This window comes from Chionomys nivalis, chromosome 14, assembly GCF_950005125.1.
Source record: "Chionomys nivalis chromosome 14, mChiNiv1.1, whole genome shotgun sequence".
Taxonomy (NCBI): Eukaryota; Metazoa; Chordata; class Mammalia; order Rodentia; family Cricetidae; genus Chionomys; species Chionomys nivalis.
This window is the reverse complement of record NC_080099.1, coordinates 69,790,459-69,815,470: the sequence shown is the minus strand read 5'-3', so window position 1 is coordinate 69,815,470 and position 25,012 is coordinate 69,790,459. Positions and strand designations below refer to the sequence as shown.

Genomic DNA, 25,012 nt, shown 5'->3' with positions numbered 1-25,012 from the left:
AGTTCAATGAATCGCGAGATTTCACTGCTAAGAGAAGAAAAAAGGGGGGATGGAAAGGAAAATGAAGAGATAACATTAACTGAAAGAACACAGGATGATCCAGAGTCGTTTTGACAGGTGCTTTGCTCTTGTACAAGCCTGTGAGAATCCAAGTTCTTTGTCCACTGAATGGGCAGTCGGAGCACTGAGATGATGGTAAAGGTTCCGTTATATGGTAGAGGACTAGTTCTGGAGGCCAGTGCTGTTGACCTCCACTGAAGGGGAAAACAAAGTGAACTGCCAACGGCCACGGCTCTTCCTTTCCATGTGTAAGCACACGGCAAGACTGGAAGAGGGGGTGAAAGTACTCAGCAGAGCATTGGCAGCCTTCATATGAGAATGTTTACCTTACTATAAATAAAACAAACTTAAATGGACTCATGTATTAATGTATCCAGAAGGGGGCTTCAAGGGTGGCTTTTAACTAGATGGAAGGATCTGTTGGTGTCTATCTGGACACACATTTAGTGAGAAATCTAGAGCGGTATTATATGGCAGTAGCTCCAGAAAACATGAAGTTATGTGCACTCAGAGTGGAAGAAATCACAGTCTTATTCCTTGTATGGGGCTATACACAAAAGCAGGCTGGCATAGTATAGCATATCTGCAATCTAAGCAATTGGGAGACTGAGGCAGGAGAATTGCCACTCAGAGGCCGAGCAGGTTTAAAGAATGAGAATATTTCTCAAAAAACAAAACAGAATGTCAGAAAGAAATGAACTATGCAAAGCAGTAGTGCCCAAAACAGTAGGAATCCCTGCTATTTTTTCCCATTTGGTAGGAAGAGTCAATAGTATATAACTTACATGTGCTTGAATTTCTAAGAGAAATTTTCACACACCAATGATCTTAATCTAACACAGCATCTCTACAGAAAGAGGACAATATCTGAACAAACACTCACAATGACCAAGTCCCTTTGCCGTTCTGGAAACTCTGTCAGTGCTTTGATGTAAACGTTATCTCTTTGGGCAATACACCAAAGGGTGATGTAAACAGAGAAGCCTGCCTGATAAGTTGCATCCTAGCCCTTTTTCTTGGAAAATTTTGCTCAGTCCAACTAGACTAATTTGGAGAAAATGCAGAAAGAGGGGATTTATTGACCAGAATAGTGAGCACTAGAACCAGAGAAACCACATGCTGAAGGAAGTTAAGAGTTCAAAACACTTGGTTCTATTAATTTATCTTAATTTAAAGTAATTCTCTACTACAAAAACATAGCCCTGAGGGACTAAAATAGAAAAGTTCTAGGCAAAGTGAATCTTATGAGAAAATCTGCTAATGGAGTTTCAACTTCATCTGCTTTTCAACTTTTCTGACTTTGCTACTAAAGTTAGGAAAGACATAAGGAACAGTATCCAGGAATGGTGCCCTAGACCTAAAATTCTAGAACTGTAATTCTAGAATAGTATGGAGGATCTATAATTCTAGAACTGTAATTTTAGAATGGTGTGGAGGAATGGTGCCTTAGATCTGTAATTCTAGAACAGTATGGAGAAATGGTGGCTTAGACCTGTAATTTCTGCATTATTTGGGAAGCTAATACAGAAAGTTCAAAAGTTTGAGGTCAACCTGAGCTACACAGCAAGTTCAAGACCATTCTGGGATATTTGTGAGAACCTCTCTTTAAACAAAGAAGGAAGGAAGGAAGGAAGGAAGGAAGGAAGGAAGGAAGGAAGGAAGGAAGAAGACAGCACCAAGGACCCGCTAATGAGGAGTAAATAATTTAGAAAAAAACATAATCAGGGTTAGGGAGATGATTTGAATGGTAAAGTGTTTGCCACATAAGATGAGGACCTGAATTCTCAAAAATGGGGTGTTGTGGTATGTTTATAATTTTAGCACTAGTGAGCCAGAGACAGGAGAATCTCTGTAACTCATGGACCAGCCAATCTAAGCAATCAGTGATTCCAGGTTCAGTAAAAGACCCTACCTCAAAAACAAAACTGGAGAGCTATGGAGGACAACACCTGATGTTGACCTTTGGCCCCCACATGCACATGTACACACACACAACATCACACACAAACATATATGATGGGGAATCTCCTTAAGTCAATGACCCTTGAGAGACTGGACCAGGTTGGGTGTGGCCTTGGGTACCAAAAAGCATGCAGGTCTGCCTGCTCACTCTCTCTCTCCCAGCTTGCCACACCTGGATGTTGGATTCCGTTCTTTTTCCTCATTGTGATCTGTGAGTTTCCCTTTAATAAAGAGCCCCTTGTCATACCCTATTCAGAGCTAATGTGGGATTCCTTTATTTACATTCCCCCCCATCTGATGCATTCCTCTTCAAATGGCTCCCAATGTGGGAATGAGTTCATGCTTACTGGGGATGACCCCCCCCCCACTGAACTCCTGGTTGGTCAACCTGGGCACGTTTCTCACCCACCCACAGACCACCTGCCACTGATTAAGACCCCAACTTTCTCTACTGTGGTTGGCCATTTTGCACATTGCAATTCATGACTGAGAGAAAGTTTGAGTTTCTTTCCTATTCTGACCACCAAAAAACTCTCTCTGTGTATGGAATTGTGTTAATTGTTCTTAATAACTGCTCTTAATTTGTTAAACAAAGCATATTTTTCAGTATCTAAGTGGGCAACAGCACATGAAACCAAAGAGGGACTGTTTGTGGCTGCTCACTTCTCTCTGCAACATGGCTGCAACCATAACACCTGCTGCCCAATAAAGATTATTATACCTATTCACTGAAATTTCATAAAGGAGGTAAGTAAACTGATTTGAAAGTGAAATAATTACTAACAATATTACCATTCAGGAATTCAATAACCATTTTGCTTATGCTATGGGTGGTATTCTGCAAGACTTATGTGATATTCTTTATGCATCCACTTATTTTATTTTGGGAATTATCTTTGTTTTTCATATTATATCCTTAATAAAATGGTTTGATAACAGAGCCAAGAATGAAACACTTTTAGAAATGATACAGTCTTTGCAGACTAATAATGAACAGCTAGCTGTAAAATTTAATACCATTTAAAAGTATAACATTAGTTTGACAGACAAAATTCAATCCATGTCAAAGGGTACTGAGAAAGAATTCATACTATTGAATTTAACAATTGGAATCTGATTAAAATGTTAAAAGGCTAACAGATAGGATATCTCCCCAGGAAGGCAATATGCATGCCATCCAAATAATGTCCAAGGATGAGACATTATCTTTACTCAACAAATTTCATACCTTTGAATCATATGTGCAGAATAAGGACTAGAAACTAAATGAATCAACGAGGGCACTAGAACTGTATGCTGGACAGGAGATTCAGACTCTACAAAAGGCAGTGGTAGAAAGATTTGAAACGAGAAAATTGTCAGAACTGATGGGCAGGGAGATAAGGTACAAGAACAAGATTTAGCCTCATCAGTAAGTGCCAAACTACTGATGACTTACCCAGAGTTTTAGCTGCTTATCTGGTAATCTTCCCTGAGAAGCCATCTGATACTAATTAACCCAAGGTATTAAAAAATGTTAATGGTAACCTATATGTATGAGTGATCTAAAGGAAATTAAGCAAACAATAAATTCTTATGGCTTACATTAACCATTTGTTAGGGAAATAGTGAAAACATAAGCTTCAAGCAATAAGACTACCCAACATGATTGACTTCAGTTAGTTTCAGAAGTCCTTGAAGATGAACCACAGCTACTATGGAAGTGCTACTAGTGAGAAAAGGCAAAACAAAAAAAAATAGAACAACTGGGAAAAACAAAAGGTTTTGAGGCTTCCAAAGGTCAAATTCTTGGTGAGGGCTATTACTCAGACCCATAGGACCAAAGTCTATATGATGAACACATCTTGTCCCTATGCCACACAGTAGCCTTAAATGCTTAGGACAGGATTCAAGAACTAGGAAAAATAATTGAATCATATACCAGAGTTAAACAGGACCAGGGAGAAACCTTTAGTGACTTTTTACAAAGATTAGCTAAAGTTACACAACTAGGAATAACAGACCCAGAAGCTAGATGAGTACTTATTGGATCTCTGGCTTTTGTAAATGCCAAGTTTGAATGCAAAACAATACTTGGGTCTTTAAAAGTTAGATCATCACCAATGGATGAATGGATCCTACATACAATGAATGTTGAGACATTTTGACAATAATACTGAGGCTTGGGTAGGAAAAGCAATTTCCAGTGGTACGAGTAGACACCAGAATGTCAAATGTTTTAGTTGTGATAGAATAGGACATCTGAGAAGGAATTTTAGAAAAGGAATTCTTAGAAATAATGTCTCCTCTGGGAATAGCAAAAATAGGCAATTTCAATCTTCTGGTATATGTGGGAGGTATTGGCAAAGGCTGACATTAGACAATGAATGTAGATCAACAAAAGACAGACAAGTCAACCTGATACCATTGGGAAACTCCTTGGGGTCCTCCCATAGACCCCCATGTCAAACATGAACTGGTCATTCCCAGTCACTGAAGAGAACATGTCTCACCAGAAAAATTAAAAAATCCAGTGCCTATGGTAAAAAAAAAAAAAGCCATACTGTTCCAGATGATGGACTAGACATGGAGGATGAATCAAAAACTCTAGTAACAAATAGGAAACATATATTTTGCAAGACTTCTATAAATGATCAAAGACCAAAGCTAAGAGTGCATATAAATAACATTGTAATTGAGGGATTACTGGACACAGGTGTTTGATGTGACTATCATTACTTCCAAATCTTGGCATCTGAAGTGGCCATCTTCTTAGGCAGATGTTCAGTTCCTAGGAAATGGAACTCTATCTCAAGTGAAACAAAGCATGAGATTAGTTGAATGCATTGAGCTAGAAGAACAACAAAAAGGAAGGCTGAAGCCATATGTAGCTAATATCACAGTGAATTTATGGGGTCATGACCTGCTGCAGCAATGGAATACTCAGATTAACATTTCTGCAGTCCCAGAAACTCATGTTTCTGGGAAGGATATTATAAGGTGCTATAAACAATGATCACCAGCAATTCAGGATGTACAAGAACACAAAGCAACTAACAAACCTTCAGTGGTACTAATGGTCCTACCTTTAAAATGGCTAACTAAGAAACCAATATGAGTTAAAAAATGGCCTTTGGCAGAAGAAAAACTGCATGCTTTAAAGCAGCTGGTACAGGAGCAACTAGATGCTCACCATATTAAAGAATCAGCCAGCCCTTGAAATTTTCCTGTATTTGTTGTTAAAAAGAAATTTGGAAAATGGATAATGGTAACAGATCTAAGAGCTGTCAACAGGTAATTCAACCTATGGGCTGGACCAGGTTGGCCATTGTCTTGGGTATCAAATAGCATGTGGGTCTGCCCGTTCACTCTTTCTCTCCCTAATTACCACACCTGGATGTTGGATTCCATTCCTGCACCCCATTGTGATCTGTGAGTTGCCCTTTAGTAAAGAATCCCTTATTCTACCACATTCGGAGCTAGTGTGGAATTCCTTTATTCATGTTCCTCCCACCTGGTGCATTCCTCTTCACATACACACACACACACACACACACACGTACAAATACACAGACAACATTACAAGACATTAACAAATGAGAACATAGTGTATAATAAATAGGAGTGGATTGCCATGGTATCTGAACTTGCACATTAGTTGAAGTTAAAATAAAAATATTCACAATTATCTGATCACATAAAAAGTTTATTGATCCACTGAAACTGATCCACTGAAACTGGTTCTGATGCTTCTGATACCTTGGGTGTTAGAATCAAAATCAAGATATGTTATAGAAAACAGGTTTCTGTGGCTATTCCAGAACACCTCACCTCTCTCAGTATTATAGTGAATAAGGGTATCTCAGCATAGGTAGGCTCTCTCTCTCTCTCTCTCTCTCTCTCTCTCTCTCTCTCTCTCTCAATAAAGAAGCAGTTAATAATTGTTTAGTTTATTAAGTTTACATAAGAGAATAAGTAAACAATGCAAATGAAACTTTCAGAATTAAGGAATTATACCCCAGTAAGCTATCTCATTTTAATGTTCCAAAATGGAAATGCAGTCTGGAGAGATGCCTCAGTGGTTAAGTGCGGTTAAGAGGGGTTCTTGCAGAGGACCTGAGTTTATTTCCCCAACACTCAAATGGTGACTCATAACCATCCATAACTCCAGTTCCGGGGGGTCTGATGCCCTCTTCTGATCTCTGTGGACCCCAGGCATGCCCACAGAGATTCACATACATACATATATTCAGGCAAAACATTCATGCACATAATAAAATAAATGTTTAAAAAATAAAAAATAATAACTGTTTTATTAATTCCTAAATGATGAAGACAAATTAGACAGTTTGGGAACTCATATTTGATATTTGCTTTGGACCCTACATACTACATTACCAACCTGCTAAATTAACTATGTTCACTGTTCTAATTGGATTTGAAGCCAATTTACAAGAGCGAGCTCATGAGCTTAATACTACAAATCTGGTAAAAAAAAAAAATAGGACTAGCAGTGACATGCTCTGCCTGTCCGGTCACCTTCCAAATGTTTACATCACATCTATGTTCGTCCATTAATACTGCTGTCAGCTCTGGTCAGGGAAGTGTCTTTATTTTTAGTTAGTAGTAGTAATTTCAAGGACTCATAATCGATCCAAATGCTTAGAAAGCTCAGCTCTAAGTGGGACATCTTTATCACCCCTTCAAATGCTCTAGAGACAATGACAGAAACTAGAAATTTCCTCCAGACATAAGACCTAATGATGATAAATTTATATAATTTTAATAAATACCTGACAAAGAAATTAATAGACACATATAATAATTACCCAAAGAACCAATAGTAGGGTGAGGCAGGGAGAGGAAGTTGAAGACAAACAAACCAACAAACCCTATCATTTGGAAGCAGAAGACTCCTAAGAGCCACCATCTTCCATTTGGCTAACTCACGGCTTCCCCATCTTTGCAGCTGAGACAGCAGATGCATCAATGTAAGAAGCATGATTTTGATATCTTTCTCTCTGTGAAGATATCAGACTAAATTCTTTTCCATGGGAGGTTTTTAGAAGCGATCCTGGTAACCAATTGAATATGGGACTTGATGGTTCTGTCATTTTGCATCAGGTAAGTCCATGGAAGAAGGAGACCCATTATGCCTTAACTATTCAGTCACCACTATTATTTCAGTGTCACAGTAAAGAAATGTCCGTAGACTATGATATCCATCACCATAACAAAGACACATCAGCAGACAAAGTTAGGTTCTGACAATGAAAGGCCTGGGAAACTATGCTTGGGAGAAGTAAGGGGTTACTGTTTCATATACATAGATAGATAGATAGATAGATAGATAGATAGATAGATAGATAGATAGATAGATAGATAGATATAGATGATAGATAATAGATAGATAGATGATAGATAGATAGATAGATAGATAGATAGATAGATAGATAGATAGATATAGATGATAGATTCTTTTTTTTTTGAGACAGGATATCACTATATAGCCCTACCTACCCTCTAACTTCCTATGTAGACCAGGATAACTTCAAATTCTCAGAGATCTGTCTGCTTCTATCTTCTACCAAGTGCTGGGGTTAAAGGTGTGTGCCACTATGCCCAGCCTAACATTTTAATTTAAGGGTGATTTTAAACATTGTTTTAAACATAACTATGACCTGCTTATTTCTAGACATCCAGCCTTTGTTATTTATTATTTACTCAAAAAAATTAAAAGAATGTTTCTCTCAGTATGGCATGCTTTAATGCCACATTTAAAATACCCGACCACAGTAGGCACTTCCAACCACTGGCTAAGACTCCCATCCAAGGCCTTCATTCAGCAGTAGGGGGCTGCACTACACTCCACACTCACAAGGACTGTGTGTACACTTGGGACCCTACAGACCAAACAGGGAAATAGGAGAGACAGATATGAAGTCACCCAGTTACTCACAAAAGGTATGACTATAACTCAAAGAGCAAAAACTTCAACTCCTTAACCAATCTTAATTTACCTGTGCCCTGGTCTTTTAAGAGAGACATTTTCATTTCAACATCTGTACAACCTAGGAAAAGTGAATTGGCTATCAAAACTCAGTTTTCCTAATTTCCACTGAAGCATAGTAGAAAATGAATCAGTCATACTTTGGGGAAAGTTACCAAATAGATCTATTTTTACTTAAATAGCTGCCTGTAAAACAGCAACAATAGACTGCCTTATCATCCCAGAAAGAGCTTTTAATGCCTTCATAATCTCACATTTGACCCCTTAACTGTCTTGATCTCTCTATAACTATCATCAATTCTTCCTGCTTTACACCAGCTCTCTGTCCTGAGTACACATTGTCATCATGGGGAGAACCTTAAGAACTTACTGATTTTGGCATTCCACACTCAGATTCTGGTATAATTTGATGAGTGCTGCTTGGGAGCTGTAATGTTTGTGTTTCCCAAGATGATCCTAATGGAGCCAGGAGATGACCTCTGCTTTTAAGCCAGACACTAGATACATCCCTCATAGACAATGCTCATCTGCACCTTTCTGTCTGTTACTTGTCACCTTCAGTTCACTCATGAAGTTGTGCCCATGACCACTGACAGGGGCTTCCAATACCTGAGCTCTTGCCATCAAAATCAAGCTCCCCAAATTGCCTTTCTTGACACCTACATTTTGGTTAAAATTCATGCCTATTCATAGTCAGCCATCTCTAAACCAGAACCATTGAAAAGTCTAGATTCCCAGGCTGTTAGCTCCACCCTGTGCAACCAGAATTGGGCTCTTCACCTTTCTCTCCTTCCATGATCTTTCAATTCCCTGTCTACCCACTCTGCTCTCATACAGCCTCCAGAATATTCCTCTCCTCTCCCATACTCAAGCTCACACTCCCTGACTGTAAATGGGTTTCTTCTCCCACTGACATGGTGCCTGTTAATAGGCTTCAAGTGGTATTCACAGAGAGAAGCAATGAGAGCCATGGGAGTATTGCAGGGAGTTATTTTACATTGAATATCTCCACACACATCATCTAGATTGCTCATCTACCTCACTGTAGTTATTGCCCAATTTCATTGTGTGTATGTGCATGTGTGTGCGCGTGCATGTGTGTATGCATGTGTGTGTGTATGTGTGTGTGTGTGCATCCCATTAGTGGCATCAGTTATGTGAAGACAGGGGCTTTTGTTTGTTTAGTTTTTCAGCAATGAGGATTGAGCCCAAAGCATCATATAAGAAAATTACTTAACTAGGTCTACTCCTAGCGCTAAGATATTTTTCTTTTTCTATTTTCCTCTAAGAACCCAGAGGAGCACATGGTTCTGCTACTGTTTGTCAAATGAATTACTCAACTTCAACCATAGTCAATGAGGAAGAGACCTGGTTAGTTAATAGTCCTGATCAACTTAGACCATGAAACCTAATATGAACAAGTTCAACAGAACTGCTATATCGGGCTGCCTGAGCATGCTTCAGCATTGTCAGGGCATAAATTTTAATGTCTTTAAAACAATAGTCAACAGTGTATTTGATAAGTCACAAATTGAGTAAATCCAGTCAACCAACTCAGGAGTATGGAAGATCCTTCTGTCTGTGTGTTGCTTTTATTGGTTAGTGAATAAAGAACTGGCTTGGTCTATAGTATAGGAGGAGAAGGGCAGAGTAAGAGAGAAGCAATGGGGCTGCAGGAGACAGACCATGGGAACTTTAGCTGATAAGCCACTGTCACGTGGCAATACACAGGTTATTGTTTTCTGCATAGACAGGTAATCTTCAACCACTTCAAAGAGCTGTAGAATATGCCTGCAATAATCTTTGAAGTTTCCAGGAAGAAGATGAGGCCCCACAACAACAACTCCACCTGGGTGATATGACTCCATGGACTAATAAAACCTGTTTTGGGTACCAGCTGCTCAAGATGGTTCCAACTTGATTAGCTGAAATGGTGCAGTTTTTTACAACATTCTGACTAGAAGTCCAAATAGGATCCTCAGAAAAACCCTACCAAGCACTCAGAGACTATTTGCAGTTATACCAGACAGTAATCTTAGAACTTAACCATTATTTTTCTTTCATAGGATCCCATAGAAAGAACGTTGCCCCCATGAGAACTGGAAGTAATTCTAGAAGACAACATTCCTTCTCCCAACAAAGTTTGTCCTCAGGGTGAGGGACATCATTTAGAGGTTGATCATAATTGGTATAGGGTTAGGGTTTGTAGAGTAAATTATGTAGGCTAAGGGATCTTTTTGAAAAAAAGGGAAAATTCAATGGGATAATGGATTAGTATGAGCTTACTCACACTAATAATAATAGTGAGTAATAGAGTGAATACTTGTGAGCTATTATTTATAGACAATTTACATTGGTATAGATTCTTGTATATTGATACAAACTTAAATTATATTGAATATGTTCCTATTTTCATCCACCATATTTGTATACCTAGGCAAAGTTATTTTGTCATATTGTATGCATGCTTGCTTCTACCTCTGCTTAAAGCATTCTTGTATTTGCTGTTTCTATAACCAAATACTGCTATCTGCAGGGACTAAGCCAAAGGGCACTCAAAGGGATGAAATCTGGCAGATGGGTATGTTCCACTTTATAGAATTTGAAAAATTAAAATGTGTACACCACACCATTGACACTTATTCAGGTTTCCAGTGCACAACTGCTTTAAGCTCAGAAAAGGCTGATTCAGTAATCACACATTTATTAAAAGTTATGGCCATCATGGGTATACCTACACAAATAAAGACAGATAATGGTCCAATATGTGTCTCTAAGTAAATAAAACAGTTTATTCCTTATTATAATATTAAACATGTTACAGGTATACCACATATCCCTACAGGTAAGACAGTTATAGAAAGATCAAATCAAATTATAAAGGATATGTTAAAAAAAAAACAGAATGAGGTGGAAAATAACCCAAGAAATAGATTACATAATGCTTTATTAAGCTTGAATTTTCTTAATGCTAATGAGAAAGAGAAAACAGCAGCAGAGAGCCATTGGACAATAGAAAAGTCTTCTGAATTAAATCAACCAGTTTATTTCAAGGATGTGCTGCCCTCACAATGGAAGCCAGGAGATGTGCTATGTTGGGAAAGGGGTTTTGCTTTTATTTCCACAGGAGAAGAAAAACTATGGATACCATAAAAATTAATAAAGATTCAATTCAAAAAGGAGAAACCTCTTGAAAAAGAGAAACAACAATTCATCCACAAGAGTAACAACCATACAGATTGAAAAAACCCTCATAAGAGTCAGGGCAGGGTTCTGCTCTTATCTTTATAGGAAAATACACATCTTCAAAAATTCATATAGAGCTGGTTTTGGAGTTGGACAATGGCTCTGTCCTTCTCTACATCCAAGCAGGTTGTTCCAATTTCTGTGTGGTTATTTTGGGGCTAAGCAGCCAGGAATGAACAAGCATCTCCTCCTACAAATTGGCGCTCATGTGTCCAACTAAATCCACATAAAACCTGGGAAAGCTTGAAAAGTAATTCTAGTCAAAAAAAAAAAATACAGAGTTTAACGCAGCTTCTTGCTGTTTGCTGGTGGCTTGCCACAGCTCCTTTAAGAGAGATTTTCCTGATTCAGCCATAGCAGGAAAAAAGCAATAGCCATTTAACAATGTCAGCTTTGTGGGCTCTGCTGCCAGAGTGGCCTCTGACTCTGGAGACAGAGCATTTGGATGGGGTTTGTGAACAGCATGCTACAGCTTATTTGATGGCAACTTGGACTAACTGTGTGCCTGGAAGTAGGGTGGTGTGCTTGGCAGCTGTCAGAGGCAGGAAATGGTTCCACCATGCCAGACTGTGTCGAGCAAGGAGACAGAACCATATATATCATAATAATGGTGCAGCTTAAGTTTTAAACTAGACAGGCAAGCGAAAACTTCTGTACTTCCCCTAATAATGGCACAGCTTAAGTTTTAAGAAGTACTTAGCATTATAAAAAGCACCCCTGGACAGTAAAGAATTACAGATATGCAATAAAAACTAATCCAGATGAGTCATAGTGTTGGATAAATGTATGAGGCTTGGAAAAGAGAAGAAAAAGAGTGTGCAGAGTCATAAAAAAGGGCTAAAGCCTTTAAAGAGACAGAGTACAGATAGTCATAGATTAAAAAGAGTAAAGAAAAATAAGCCATGTAAAGATGAAATATACACAGAGAATCTGGATTATATATATTATTGTATTTTCTTTGAATTTTTTGACTGTGAAGGAGCTAAGTACAGAGAGACATTTCATTGTATGGGCTGCTAAGCTAAACCAGCATGTATATTACAGTGGCATCTTGACTTCAAAATTTTAATCTGAGGATTTGTTGCTTTGGAAAAGCGGTTCTTCTTTTGTTTCCACAGACGATAAGAACCTGTGGATTCATTTCAGACTAATGTGGTTCAATGAAACAAGACCCCTGAAAGGTTGCTGTGAACACCCCCACAAAGAAAATACTTCACCCCTTTGCTGACTGAGATAAACCTAGCACATATGATACACCATGAAAGACCTGATTAACAGTGCCCCCAAATAGCAGGAAGTAGTATGAACAGAACTATGCCCATATTCTCAAATATTGTTTATAATTGTTTGCTTATATTTAAAGGGGGATATGTTATAGAGATAGATAATTTGCATTGGTATGGATCTTGGTTTATTGATACAAATTTAAGGTAAATTTTGTTATACTGTATATGTATATTTCTGCCATTGATTAAGGTATTGTGTTTGTGTAGTTCATTTAAAAGTGTAATGTATAATTAATAAATATAGGTTAATAGATAATCATCTACAATAGTCAAACTTATAGTCATGTTAGTTAGGTTTTCTAAATATATAGAGATATATTTCAGGTAGATATGTATTCTTCAAATCTTTCAGAGACCTTCAGAATATGGCATTTAAAGTGTTATAAGAAGTTAGGACTTTTCATGACAGTGAGACACATCTGTTCCTGGCAGCACCAATTACTTCAAGAGGATGATAGGCACTGAAGAGGCTCCTTATTGAGTTTCCTAGCCATTTTGGCAAGAAATTGCTCTTGCCTGGACTGCTTGATGCTATGTTGTATGAACTGGATATGCAGGACCCACAGAGAAATGAGTGCTGAACTTGTCTAAAGGTGAGATGATCCTTCAGCATTCTTGCTTCATGAAAGAATCTGCAAGACATTCTGCAAGATACAGAAGAAAGTGACTAAACTGTCTTGAAATTTCCTGCTTTACGGAAAAATCTGCCAGATACTCTGGGCCTGTAGGCTGAAGATGGTTACCCCAATGATAGAAAAAAAACTTTGGGTGACTGTCCAGGCAGCGACATGTCTCTGTCAATTGTAGAGTTTAGAAGTTGCTTACAATGCACTTCCTGTTAACTTAGGTAATATTATATCCTTCTGGAGTCTTTCATGGAGTTGAAGAAGAGATAGATAGTAATAATATAGCTTTCCTTAGTTATGATAAAAGATAAAGTAAATAGAAATATTGTAACTGTAATTCTTGCTTGATACCTGTTTGTTATATGTAATTTTACTATGTTAAGGCTTTCCTTTTTGTTTAAGCAGAAAAGGGGAAATGATGTGGGAGGTCCTCCTGTCTATGTGTTGCTTATAAATTAGCAGTTGAATGAAATCAGGCTAATTTATCCCAATTTTTAAAACATTTTAGTTACATTTATTCATGTACATATGTATACATATATTATGACACCTATGCAGAGGTCATAGGATAGCTTGCAGTTAGTTCTCTTCTTCCACCATACTATCCCAAGGGATCAAACTTAGATCTTTAGATTTGGTGGCAAGAATTGGTACCTACTGAGCCTTATCACTGGCCAGTCTTTTTCATGTCCTTGCTGTAGCTAAGCCACTGAGGTGGGTATCATGGAGGACAAAAAGATAAGTGAGAAAGAATGCTTACCTTTGGGAAGTAGGAACTCCTTAGGAATCCAAGATAAGCACATAGCAGCTTTCTTTCTTTCTTTCTTTCTTTCTTTCTTTCTTTCTTTCTTTCTTTCTCTTTCTTTCTTTCTTTCTTATTGAAAATAGATTCTTCTTTCATACCTTACATCCTAACCACAGTTTCCCCTCCCTCTACTCCCAGTTTCCTGTCACCTCTTCTTTCCCCAAGACCTAGATCATCAATGAATGGCAGCCAAACAGGACAAAACAAGATACATAAGACAAGATAAAACCCTTCATATAGAGGCTGGACCAGGCAACCCTACAAATAGGAGGAAAAGAGTCCCAGGAGCAGGCAAAAGAGTCAGAGACACACCAGCTCCCACAAATCCGGTTACCAAGCTAACAGCCATAACATATACACAGAGGACCTGGTGCAGACCCATGCAGGCCCTGCGCTTGCCACTTCAGTCTCTGAGTCCTTGTGAGCCCTGCTTAGTTGATTCAGTTGGCCATGGTCTCCAGGTGTCCTCTGTCCACTCTGACTCCTATAATCTTTCCTCTCCCTCTTCCATGGGGTTCCCCACTCTTAGGCACATACCCAAAGGATGCTCCATCACACCACGTGGACAATTGCTCAACTATTTCATAGTAGCTTTATTTATAACAGCCAGAAACTGGAAACAACCAAAGATGTCCCTTAACTGAAGAATGGATAAAGAAAATGTGGGACGTTTGGCACATTTTAATGTTTTAACCCAGAACATTTTAAAGGAATAAACTAAGCACATGGGATCTGTTTATGCTATTGTAGGAGACATAAAATAAGAGGGATGTTTAAGAAACACTAGCTTAGAAATTAAAATTATCTAAGATAAGTGTCCAAACATTTTGCTCTGTCAGCCTGGACAGAGCAAGCCCCTTTCTCTCCTGGTACCTTATTCGTGGCAGGCACTTGATTTATCCCTTGTTTAGGAAACCCATGTAGACAGGCTGTGATGAATCAGTCTCTCTGGAGCATAAAATTCACATGTGGTTTGACTCTTAAAACCCTTTTGTGTGGCTTAAGTGTGAGCCCATTAACATGACTGAGGGCGAGATGACTGAGGGCGAGTGCTTGTTTCCCCCATCCTTTCAAACTTCTATATAAAAATAAACTTTATTATCCTTAATTACCTTTATTTGTCTCATATTTGTGCCAAGTATACCTATGTTTAGAAAAACACTTTAAGTACATTGCAATGTTATACACTTTACAGAATAAAATATCTAAAAATGAGACAAAGCTTTGCCCATAGGTTGGAGAAACCTTTATCAGACACCTGGAAACAAGTGTTTTTTCTTGTAGAGAACTTGGCTTTCAGGCTCTGGCATGAGATGTAACTTTTAAGTGTGTGCAACTGTTATGCCATCACCAGTCAGACTTAGAATGAGGTCCCAATCCTAGCAAGAGGCAGAAAAGAAGAAAGTATTTATTGGCACATTTTTTCCCAAGTCAGGGTTTCTCTGTAGCTTTGGAGCCTGTCATGGAACTCGCTCTGTAGAGTAGGCTTGCCTTAAACACTCAGAGATCTGCCTGCCTCTGCTTCGTGAGTGCTGGCATTAAAGGTGTGCACAACCGCTACCTAGCTTACCAGTACAGCTTATGGTTGATCCCTTAAGTTTATATTTTAACTATTTTTTGAGAATTTTATACCTGAATACTGTGTTTACATCATTTTCCATTACTCTTCTTCCAAGACCTCAACCTATGTCCTTCCCTACTCAATTCCTCTTAAATTCAAGGTCTCTTTCTTTAATTACTGTATATACACAAACATAAATATATGAATACAGGCTGCCAAGACTATTTGGTATTGCTTGTGTGTATCTGTATTTTGGGTTTTGCCTCTCGGTGTTGCATGGCCACTTAGAGAGCTTTTCTCTGGGAGTGGATCCCCTTCCCATTAGTCACTGATTGCTTGTAACTCCTCCTAGAGATTGCTCTGGGAGACTTCCCTCTTCTGCATTGGCATGCCAATTGGTATTGTCATTGGTTAGATCTTGTTTAGGGACTATTATTGAGATCTCATGACTGCAATTTCACCTTTTTCCTTTTTTAAATTTTATTGAGCTATATATTTTTTCTGTGCTTGCCCCCCTTCCTCTCCCATTCTCTTCTACCCTCTCCCATGGTTCTCATGCTCCAAATTTACTCACAAGTTTCTTTTTCTACTTCCCATGTAGATTAGATCCATGTATGCTTCTCTTAGGGTCCTCATTGTTGTCAAGGTTCCCTGGGACTGTGAATTGTAGGGTGATTTTCTTTGTGTTATGTCTAAAAGCCACTTATGAGTGAGTACATATGATATTTGTCTTTCTGGATCTGAGTTACATCACTCAATATGGTGTTTTCTAGATCAGTCCATTTGCCTGCAAATTATAAGATGTCTGGAGTGAGAAGTCCTTCTGTACATGTGTTGTTGTTGTTGTTGGTTAATGAATAAAGAATCTGCCTTGGTCTGTGATACAGTAGAGTAGAGTTAGGTGGGGAAAACTAAACTGAATGCTGGGAGAAAGAAGGCAGAGTCAGAGAGATGCCATGGAGCCACCAGAGGGGAAAGATGCAAGCTGCCAGCTGGAACCTTGCCGGTAGGCCACGAACCTCAGAATAAAATATAAATTAATGGAAATGGGTTAATTTTAGATGTAAGAGCTAGCCAATAAGAACCTAAGAAACTAGAACTAATAGGTCAAGCATTGATTTAATTAATAGAGTTTCTAAGTGATTATTTTGAGTCTGAGCATCCAGGAATGCATGAGCAAGCTCCTGCACCAAACTGGTGAGAAAGCTTAAAAAGTAATTTTAGACACAAAAGAGCAGAGTTAAGCACAATTTCTTGGTGGTCAACATTTTGTTGGCTGTTGTCAGCTCCTGTAAAAGAGGTCTTCCTGATTCAGCAGCAGCAAAAAACAAAAAACAAAAAAGCACACGAGTTTAAAATGGAGGCACAAACCACTCTATTTCAGGAAGTCGAGTCGTTGAATGACATTTGTGGGCCCAGGCGCTTGTTTGCCCAGTCAGGGTCATGAGGAAAGTAGCTGAGACCATGTTCACAGTTCAGTGCTCCCCACCTGGGCAGGCAGCAGAGTCAGATCTACTAGGCACAAACAGGAGAGCATGGCAGATTCCTGCCACCATACACAGAGCTATTTCCGGGCCATGCAGTGCACTGCATAGCAGATTTAGCTATTACTTAGATTAAAAAAGGTTTGTATGCTGCATGTTCCTTTTCAGAGTTAAAGTTGTGAGTGCAGCTTCTACCTGGTGGTCCCAGAGATGCCAGTAATGCTACCTCTGCCACTTTGAAAAACAGAAAGAAGCAGAGCCAGTACCCAGGGCTTTGGTGACTAAGCTGATTACCATTTTAAAAGCTCTCTAGGACAGAAAAGGATTACAAATACAAAATAGGGCAGATTTAGACAGAAAAGAACTCTAGCCAGGCACCCATGGCCCTGTGAGGGTTGCTGGCGGGAGCCTCTCTGCTCTGGCCTCACATGTTGCTTTTCGGGGACTCCATCACTCAGTTTTCTTTCCAGCCGGGTGGATGGGGCGCTTTGCTGGCTGACCGACTTGTCAGAAAATGTGATGTTCTGAATCGTGGATTTTCAGGTTACAATACCAGATGGGCCAAGATTATCCTCCCAAGATTAATAGGAAAGAGAGCAGTATGGAAAACCCAGTGCTAGTTACCATCTTCTTGGATGCCAACAACTCTTAAAGGTGAGAACCCCAAGCAGCACATCCCACTGGATGAGTATGGCGCGAACTTGCGGGACATGGTTCAGTACCTGACGTCTGTGGGCATTCCCCAGGAGCCAGTCATCCTCATAACCCTGCCCCCGCTGCACGAAGCAGCCTGGGAGAAGGAATGCATCCTGAAAGGGTGCAAACTAAATCGCCTGAACTCAGTTATCGGTGAATATGCTAATGCATGTCTATAAGCAGCCAGAGACTGTGGGACGGATGTCCTCGACCTGTGGACCCTGATGCAGAAGGACAACCAGGACTTCTCATCCTATCTATCAGATGGCCTGCATTTATCACCAATGGGAAATGAGTTTCTGTTCTTAAACCTCTGGCCACTGCTAGACAAGAAACTCTCCTCTCTGCCATGGCTGCTTCCCTACTGGAAGGACGTGGAGGAAGCAAAGCCCGAGCTGAGTCTGCTGGGGGACAGAGACCATTAGTCGCCCTGTGAAACCTTCCCAGCTGGTAATTCACAAAAGTTCCAAGAATCCCTGTTCATGTATATAATCTCAAATTGGTAATTCACAAATATCTAGAAGCTAATTAAACATTTTTTCAAGATTAAAAAGAAAAAGAACTCTAAATAAGTCACAGTGTGTTTAAAAAAGGTATGTAGACTGGGGAGAGAGAAGAAAAAGAGTAAAGAGATAGTAAATGTAATATAAAAGAGAAAAGACAGTCATAGGTTAAAGGGGTAAATAAAATAAAATAAATATTAAACTTGTAGTAAAAAAAAACAGTGTAAGAAAAACAAGCCACATAAAAATGGAATATACACAGACAGTTCGGATTGTGTATATTATTGTGTTATCTTTGAATTTTTTGACTGTGAAAGAGCTAAGTACAGAGAGAAATTCCATTGTATGGGTTGCTAAGATAAATCAACATAAAAGTATCTTGACTTCAGAATTTGGGTCTAAGGGTTTGTTGCTTTGGAAAAGAGGTTCTGCTTTTGTTTTCACAAAGAATGAGAACATGTGGAATCCTTCCAGCCTAATGTGGTTTGATGAACCAAGACCCCCTGAAAGGTCACAGTGAACACTCCAAAAACTTTCTTCTCCCAACAAAAAGCAGGAAGCAATTGAGAGAGAACTACACCCAAATTCAAATATTGTTTATAAATGTTTTTTTACACTTAAAGGGGAAATGTTATAAAGATTTGCATTGGTATGGATATTGGTTTATTGATACAAATTTTAGGTCAATTTTGTTATATGTATATTTCTGCTCTTGATTGTGTTTGTGCAGCTCATTTAAAACTGTAATGGATAATTAAGAAATAATTAAGAAATACAGGTTAATAATAATCAAGCTTGTAGTCATGTTAATTAGATTTTCTAGATGTACAGAGATGTATTTCAGATGGTTAGACATTCTTCAAACCTTTCAAAGACTACAGAACACAGTATTAAATATGTTTAAGAATGTAGGACTTTTTGTGACAATGAAATACATCTGCTCGTGGCAGCACCATTTACTTCAAAAGGAAGATGGGCATTGAGGAGGCCACTTATAGAGTTTGTTAGATATTTGGGCAAGAAATTGCTCCTGCCTGGATTCCTTGATGAACTGGACATGTAGGACCCACAGAGAAATGACTGTTGAGGATTCCTTTGGGCTTCCTGCTTCATGAAAGAGTCTGCTAGACATTCTGCAGGACACAGAAGAAAGTGACTGACAAATTCCTAATATAAGTGGAACTGTCTTTGAAATTTCCTGCTTCATGGAAAATTCTGATGGATACTATGGGCCTGTAGGCTGAAGATGGATGCCCTAATGTTACAGAAGAACTTTGGGTAACTGTCCAAGATGTTGCTCTCAATTCTAGAGTTTTGGAAGTTGCTTACAGCACTTCTGTTTACTTAGGTAATATTATATACTTCTGGAGTCTTTGACAGAGTTGAAGAATAGATAGCTATAGTTTTCCTTATTTATGATAAAAGATAAAGTAGATATAAATGTTGTAACTATAATTCTTGCTTAATACCTTTTTTATTATATGTAATTTTACTATGTTAAAGTTAAAAACCTTCCTTTTTATTTAAATAGAAAACGGGAAATGGTATGAGAAGTCCTTCTGTATATGTGTTGTTGTTATTGGTTAAAGAATAAAGAATCTGCCTAGTCTGTGAAAAGGTAGAGTAGAATAGGCAGAAAAAAACTAAACCGAATTCTGGGAGAAAGAAGGCGAATTCAGGGAGATGCCATAGAGCTGCCAGGGGGCGGGGGGGGGGGAATGTGAGCTGTCAGCTGGAACCTTGGTATGCCATGAGCCTCTGTGTAAAGTATAAAATAATGGAAATGGGTTAATTCTAGATGTAAGTGCAAGCCAGTAAGAAACTAGAGCTAATAGGCCAAGCATGGATTTAGTTAATAGAGTTTCTGAGTGATTATTTCAGGTCAAGAAAAAATAAAGGAAGAAATTAAAGACTTTCTAAAATTCAATGAAAATGACCACACAACATAACCAAATTTATGGGATACAATGAAAACATTAAGAGGAAAGTTCATAGTGCTAAATGCCTACATAAAGAAGTTAGAAAAATCCCACACTGGTGAATTAATAGAACATTTGAAAACTCTAGAGCAAAAAGGAACTCCCCCAGGAGAACTAGATGGCAGGAAATAATCAAATTGAGAGCTGAAATGAACAAAATAGAAACAAAGAAAACAATACAAAGAATCAAGGAGACAAAGAGTTGGTTCTACAAGAAAATCAACACATAGAAAAACCTTTATCCAAACTAATCAAAAGGCAGAAAGAGAATATCCAAATTAACAAAATCAGAAATGAAAACGGGGACATAACAACAGACACAGAGGAAATTCAGAGAATCATTAGGTCATATTTCAAAGACCTGTACTCCACAAAATTAGAAAACTTAAAGGAAATGAACAACTTTCTGGATAAATATCACTTACCAAAATTAAATGAGGACCAGATAAACAAATTAAATAGACCTATAACTGCTAAAGAAATAGAAACAGTCATCAAAAGTCTCCCAACCAAAAAAAGCCCAGACTCAGATGGTTTCAGCACCAAATTCTACCAGAATTTTAAAGAACTAATCCCAACACTCCTCAAATTGTTCTACACAATAGAAACAGAAGGAACATAGTCAACTCTTCTTATGAGGCTACAATTTCCCTGATACCCAAACCACATAAAAACATTATTAAGAAAGAGAATTATAGACTAATCTCATTCATGAACATTGGTGCAAAAATACTCAATAAAATACTGGGAAATCGAATCCAAGAACACATCAGAAAAATCATCCACCATTATCAAGTTGGATTCATTCTAGAGATGCAGGGATGGTTCAACATACAAAAATCAGTCAACGTAATCCACCATGTAAGCAAACTGAAAAATGAAAAACACATGATTATCTCATTAGATGCTGAAAAAGCCTTTGATCAAATACAACATCCCTTCATGATAAAGGTCTTGGAGAGAGCAAGGATGCAAGGAACATACCTAAACATAATAAAGGTAACATACAGCAAGCCAACAACCAACATCAAACTAAACAAAGAGAAAGTCACATTGATTCCACTGAAATCAGGAACAAGACTAGTTTGTCCACTCTTTCCATATCTATTCAATATAGTTCTTGGGGTCCTAGCTAGAGCAATAAGACAACAAAAGGAGATAGAGAGGATACAAATCAGAAAAGAAGAAGTCAAATTCTCACTATTTCCTGAGAATTTGTTCCCCCAAAATTTTACCAAGGAACTTCTACAACTCATAAACACTTTCAGCAATGTAGCAGGATACAAGATTAACTAAAAAAAAAAAAAAATCAGGAGTCCTCCTTTACACAGATGATAAATGGGCCAAAAAAGAAATCAGAGAAACATCATCCTTCACAATAGCCACAAATAGCATAAAATATCTCTGAGTAACTCTAACCAAACAAGTGAAAGACTTGTGTATGACAAGAACTTTAAATCTTTGAAGAAATAAATTGAAGAAGACAACAGAAAGTGGAAAGGTCTCCCATGCTCTTGGGTAGGTAGAATTAACATAGCAAAATTGGCAATCTTATCAAAAGCAATCTACAGATTCAATGCAATGCCCATCATAATCCCGGAAAAATTCTTCACAGACCTCAAAAGAACAGTACTCAACTTCATATGGATAAGCAGAAGACTCAGGATAGTCAAAACAATCCTGTACAATAAAAGAACTTCTGGAGGCGTCACAATCCCTGACTTCAAACTCTACTACAGAGCTATAGTACTGAAAATAACCTGTTATTGGGATAAAAACAGACAGGAGGACCAATGGAACTGAATTGAAGACCCAAATTTAATCCACACACCTATGAACACCTGATTTTTGACAAAGAAGCATATTTAACAAATGGTGCTGGCATAACTGGATATCAATATGTAGAATTATGAAAATAGATTCATATTTATCACCATGCCCAAAACTCAAGTCCAAATGGATCAAAGACCTCAACATAAAGCCAGCCACACTGAACCTCATAGAAGAGAAAGCAGGAAGAACACTTGAACTCATTGGCACAGGAGATTACTTCCAGAATATAACCCCAGTAACATAGACCCTGAGAGAAACAACTAATAAATGGGACCTCCTGAAACTGAAAAGAAAGAAAACCAGCCTACAAATCACAATCCCAGAGAACCTAGACAACAATGAAGATCCTAAGAGGGACATACATGGATCTAATGTACATGGGAAGTAGAAAAAGACAAGATCTCCTGAATAATTTGGGAGCATGGGAACCATGGGAGAGGGTTGAAGGGGAGGGAAGAGGAAGGGAGGCAAGCAGAGAAAAATGTATAGCTCAATAAGATCAAAAAGAGAAAAAAGAAAAGGGTCTTGGTATTTGTGTGATTGTTTGGAGAACTGATTGTTTGGAGAACAGAAGTGAGGCAGATAGAGGTGCACAGCAAATCACCAAACAGAGGAGACTACAGATCCCAAGAGAGGGCCCAGCTTAAATAACTATACCTGGGACAGGGGATCTGAGAGAAGATGCAATCATGCCTATGAGCTTAATTTTTGTTTAATGTGTCCTTACTCCTGGCGTAGAAGGCGACTTATATGTATGTAGGAGTCAACATCTGAGGAGAACAGACCACCAGTGTTACTATGTATGCATGCATAGGAGAAGCCTGGAGTTAAATTCCTAGAATAGTAGGTCTAGATATCTATAGATGTATAACAGAGGAATATTGTTATGGGATTATGCTACCTAAAGCAATTTATATCCCAATGGCACACATCCTTCCTTGTCTTGGCTTCTCATGTAAATGAGAGCTACAGAGAGGTGCATCCATCTTGGCAGAGTTGCCACTTAATGGACTTGACAAAAAGCAGCCATCCAAAGTCTACTCTCAACCAGTACCCAGATAGCCAGAGGCAGAGCCGTGGAAGGTGCGTGGGGAATGGTCGGGGAGCCATGAAACAGTACTATGGAGGCTCGGCTGAAAGAATTGGTGAGAAAGAGCACACTCCAGGGCACTCACCATCTTAAGGCACAGTCCCTGGGAAGTGGGAAGTGGTTCAGTGATCCCAGCTCCTCACCAGACTTGGTCTTGGCAGCTCCATTATGTGTGCTGATGATCAGTCTGTGAGCCCGTGAAATGAGGGTTCTCCAGGGCCTTGGAGCTGAGCAGATGTGGTTTCTACAGCCAGTTGTAGTCTGTCATTTATGTGAGAGTAAAAGAAAACCCTAGGAGACCCATGAGCTGGAGCACTACTACCGAACTGGAAAAGGACTTCTGGGTAATTTATAAAAGTACTAAGGACACAAGACAGAAACTGGGACCCCAGTGGAGTCCTGGGGAGCCTCTGGGTCTTGGACCTGAATCTCAGTGCCACCCTTGATACTAGGTGATCTCAAGCAAGTGAAAATGTATCTCAAGTTTTCCCCATTAGTAAATGAGGCAAACACCCCAGGAAGTTTTAGTGGTGGCCACATTTGAATGAACGCATGAATATTGATAAAGGGAGCCTGTATGAGTTTGTCATTATGAGAAACCTTCTCCTGAGCTGTCTGCAGCTCATCATTGGGCAGAAACCTTAGGCAACACACTTGCTGTGCTGTGCAGGTTGTAAGGACTCACTTGTGACTTCTGTCCCTTTTCCTCTCTGGGGACATTCTCATGGCTGGCAGCTTTGCCAAATGACTGGCTTTTTCTCGCAAAGGTCAGTGAAAGCGACCTTCCTTTCTCCTGGAGTCCCACACCTCTGTTTTTCTGAGGAAAAGTCCTTTGACCTGCCTTTCCGTTGGCCTCCCTCCTCATCTGGTCTGGTCTCTGTTTGGACCTGGGATGGAGGTAGCAGCGGGCATGTGGCTGGAGAGAGACCAGATGGGGAAGGAGGAGGGAAGTCCCTGGTCCTCTAGCTCCATGGGGTGTGGTTTCCACGGAGTGCCAGAAGCAAGGACACACAGATTGAAGTCATTCAGCTCTGAAGACTTCCTGTACATTTTCAGACTGCCCATGACAACATTTTTTGCTGGGCAGCTCAGAACAATAGGCGGGGGTGGGATGAGATGAATCAATTTACTAAGTGACGAGAACAGAGGGAATAATAGGTTGACATAGAAATGGCCCCAGTCTATGTGACTTTTCTCCCCCTAACTGAGAAAGGGCTGCCCACCCTCCCTCCCCAACCTGAGTCTCCGGCATGACCTGAGAGCACCCCCTCAGCCTCCCAGGTCCTTCCTCTCCAGTCCATGTGGAGCCCCAGCTCCTTGTTCTTCCACAGCATGGTGACCTCTGTGTTACAGGGGACAACAGCGCAGACAGACAGGGAAAGTCATGTGACTTCCAAAGGGTTTCCTTATCCAAGTTCAATAAATTAGCAGCCAAAAATTTTAATCAGATATTTAATCTCTCCTTGCTGTAAGGGAGATGCAGTGTTTACTGTGGCTCTAGGCCAGCTTAATATCAGACAGGAGAACCACTGCATCCTGGGTGCTGTGGGAGGGCCTGGAAAGGAGGCTTCGCCTGTGGAAGCCTCTTCATCTGGTAAGCAGTCCCTGTCCATTGACACTTTCTTCAGTTTAGTGCCAGAGACAAGCGAGGAGGAAAGGCTTTCGGCGTGAGGGGACAGTTAGAGGAAGCTCTATAAAGTCACTACACTGCGCTCTGCTGACACTGTAGGGTTGAGAACTTCTCGAGCATCTACACCCTCCGGCTGCTGGAAGCCCAGGGCTTCCCATACAGAAAAAAGGCTTGAGAGGGTGTTATCGAGGACTCCTATGTAGAAAGAGCCGCTTGTTCATTCCCTGCTGCTCAGCCCAGAAATAAACACACAAAAACTGTA

General features: G+C 39.4%; 1 pseudogene; it reads left to right on the top strand.

The window, feature by feature from the left end:
- The first annotated feature begins 17,399 nt into the window (after nucleotides 1-17,399).
- Nucleotides 17,400-18,140, top strand: LOC130887067 (isoamyl acetate-hydrolyzing esterase 1 homolog; annotated as a pseudogene).
- Nucleotides 18,141-25,012: the final 6,872 nt, after the last annotated feature.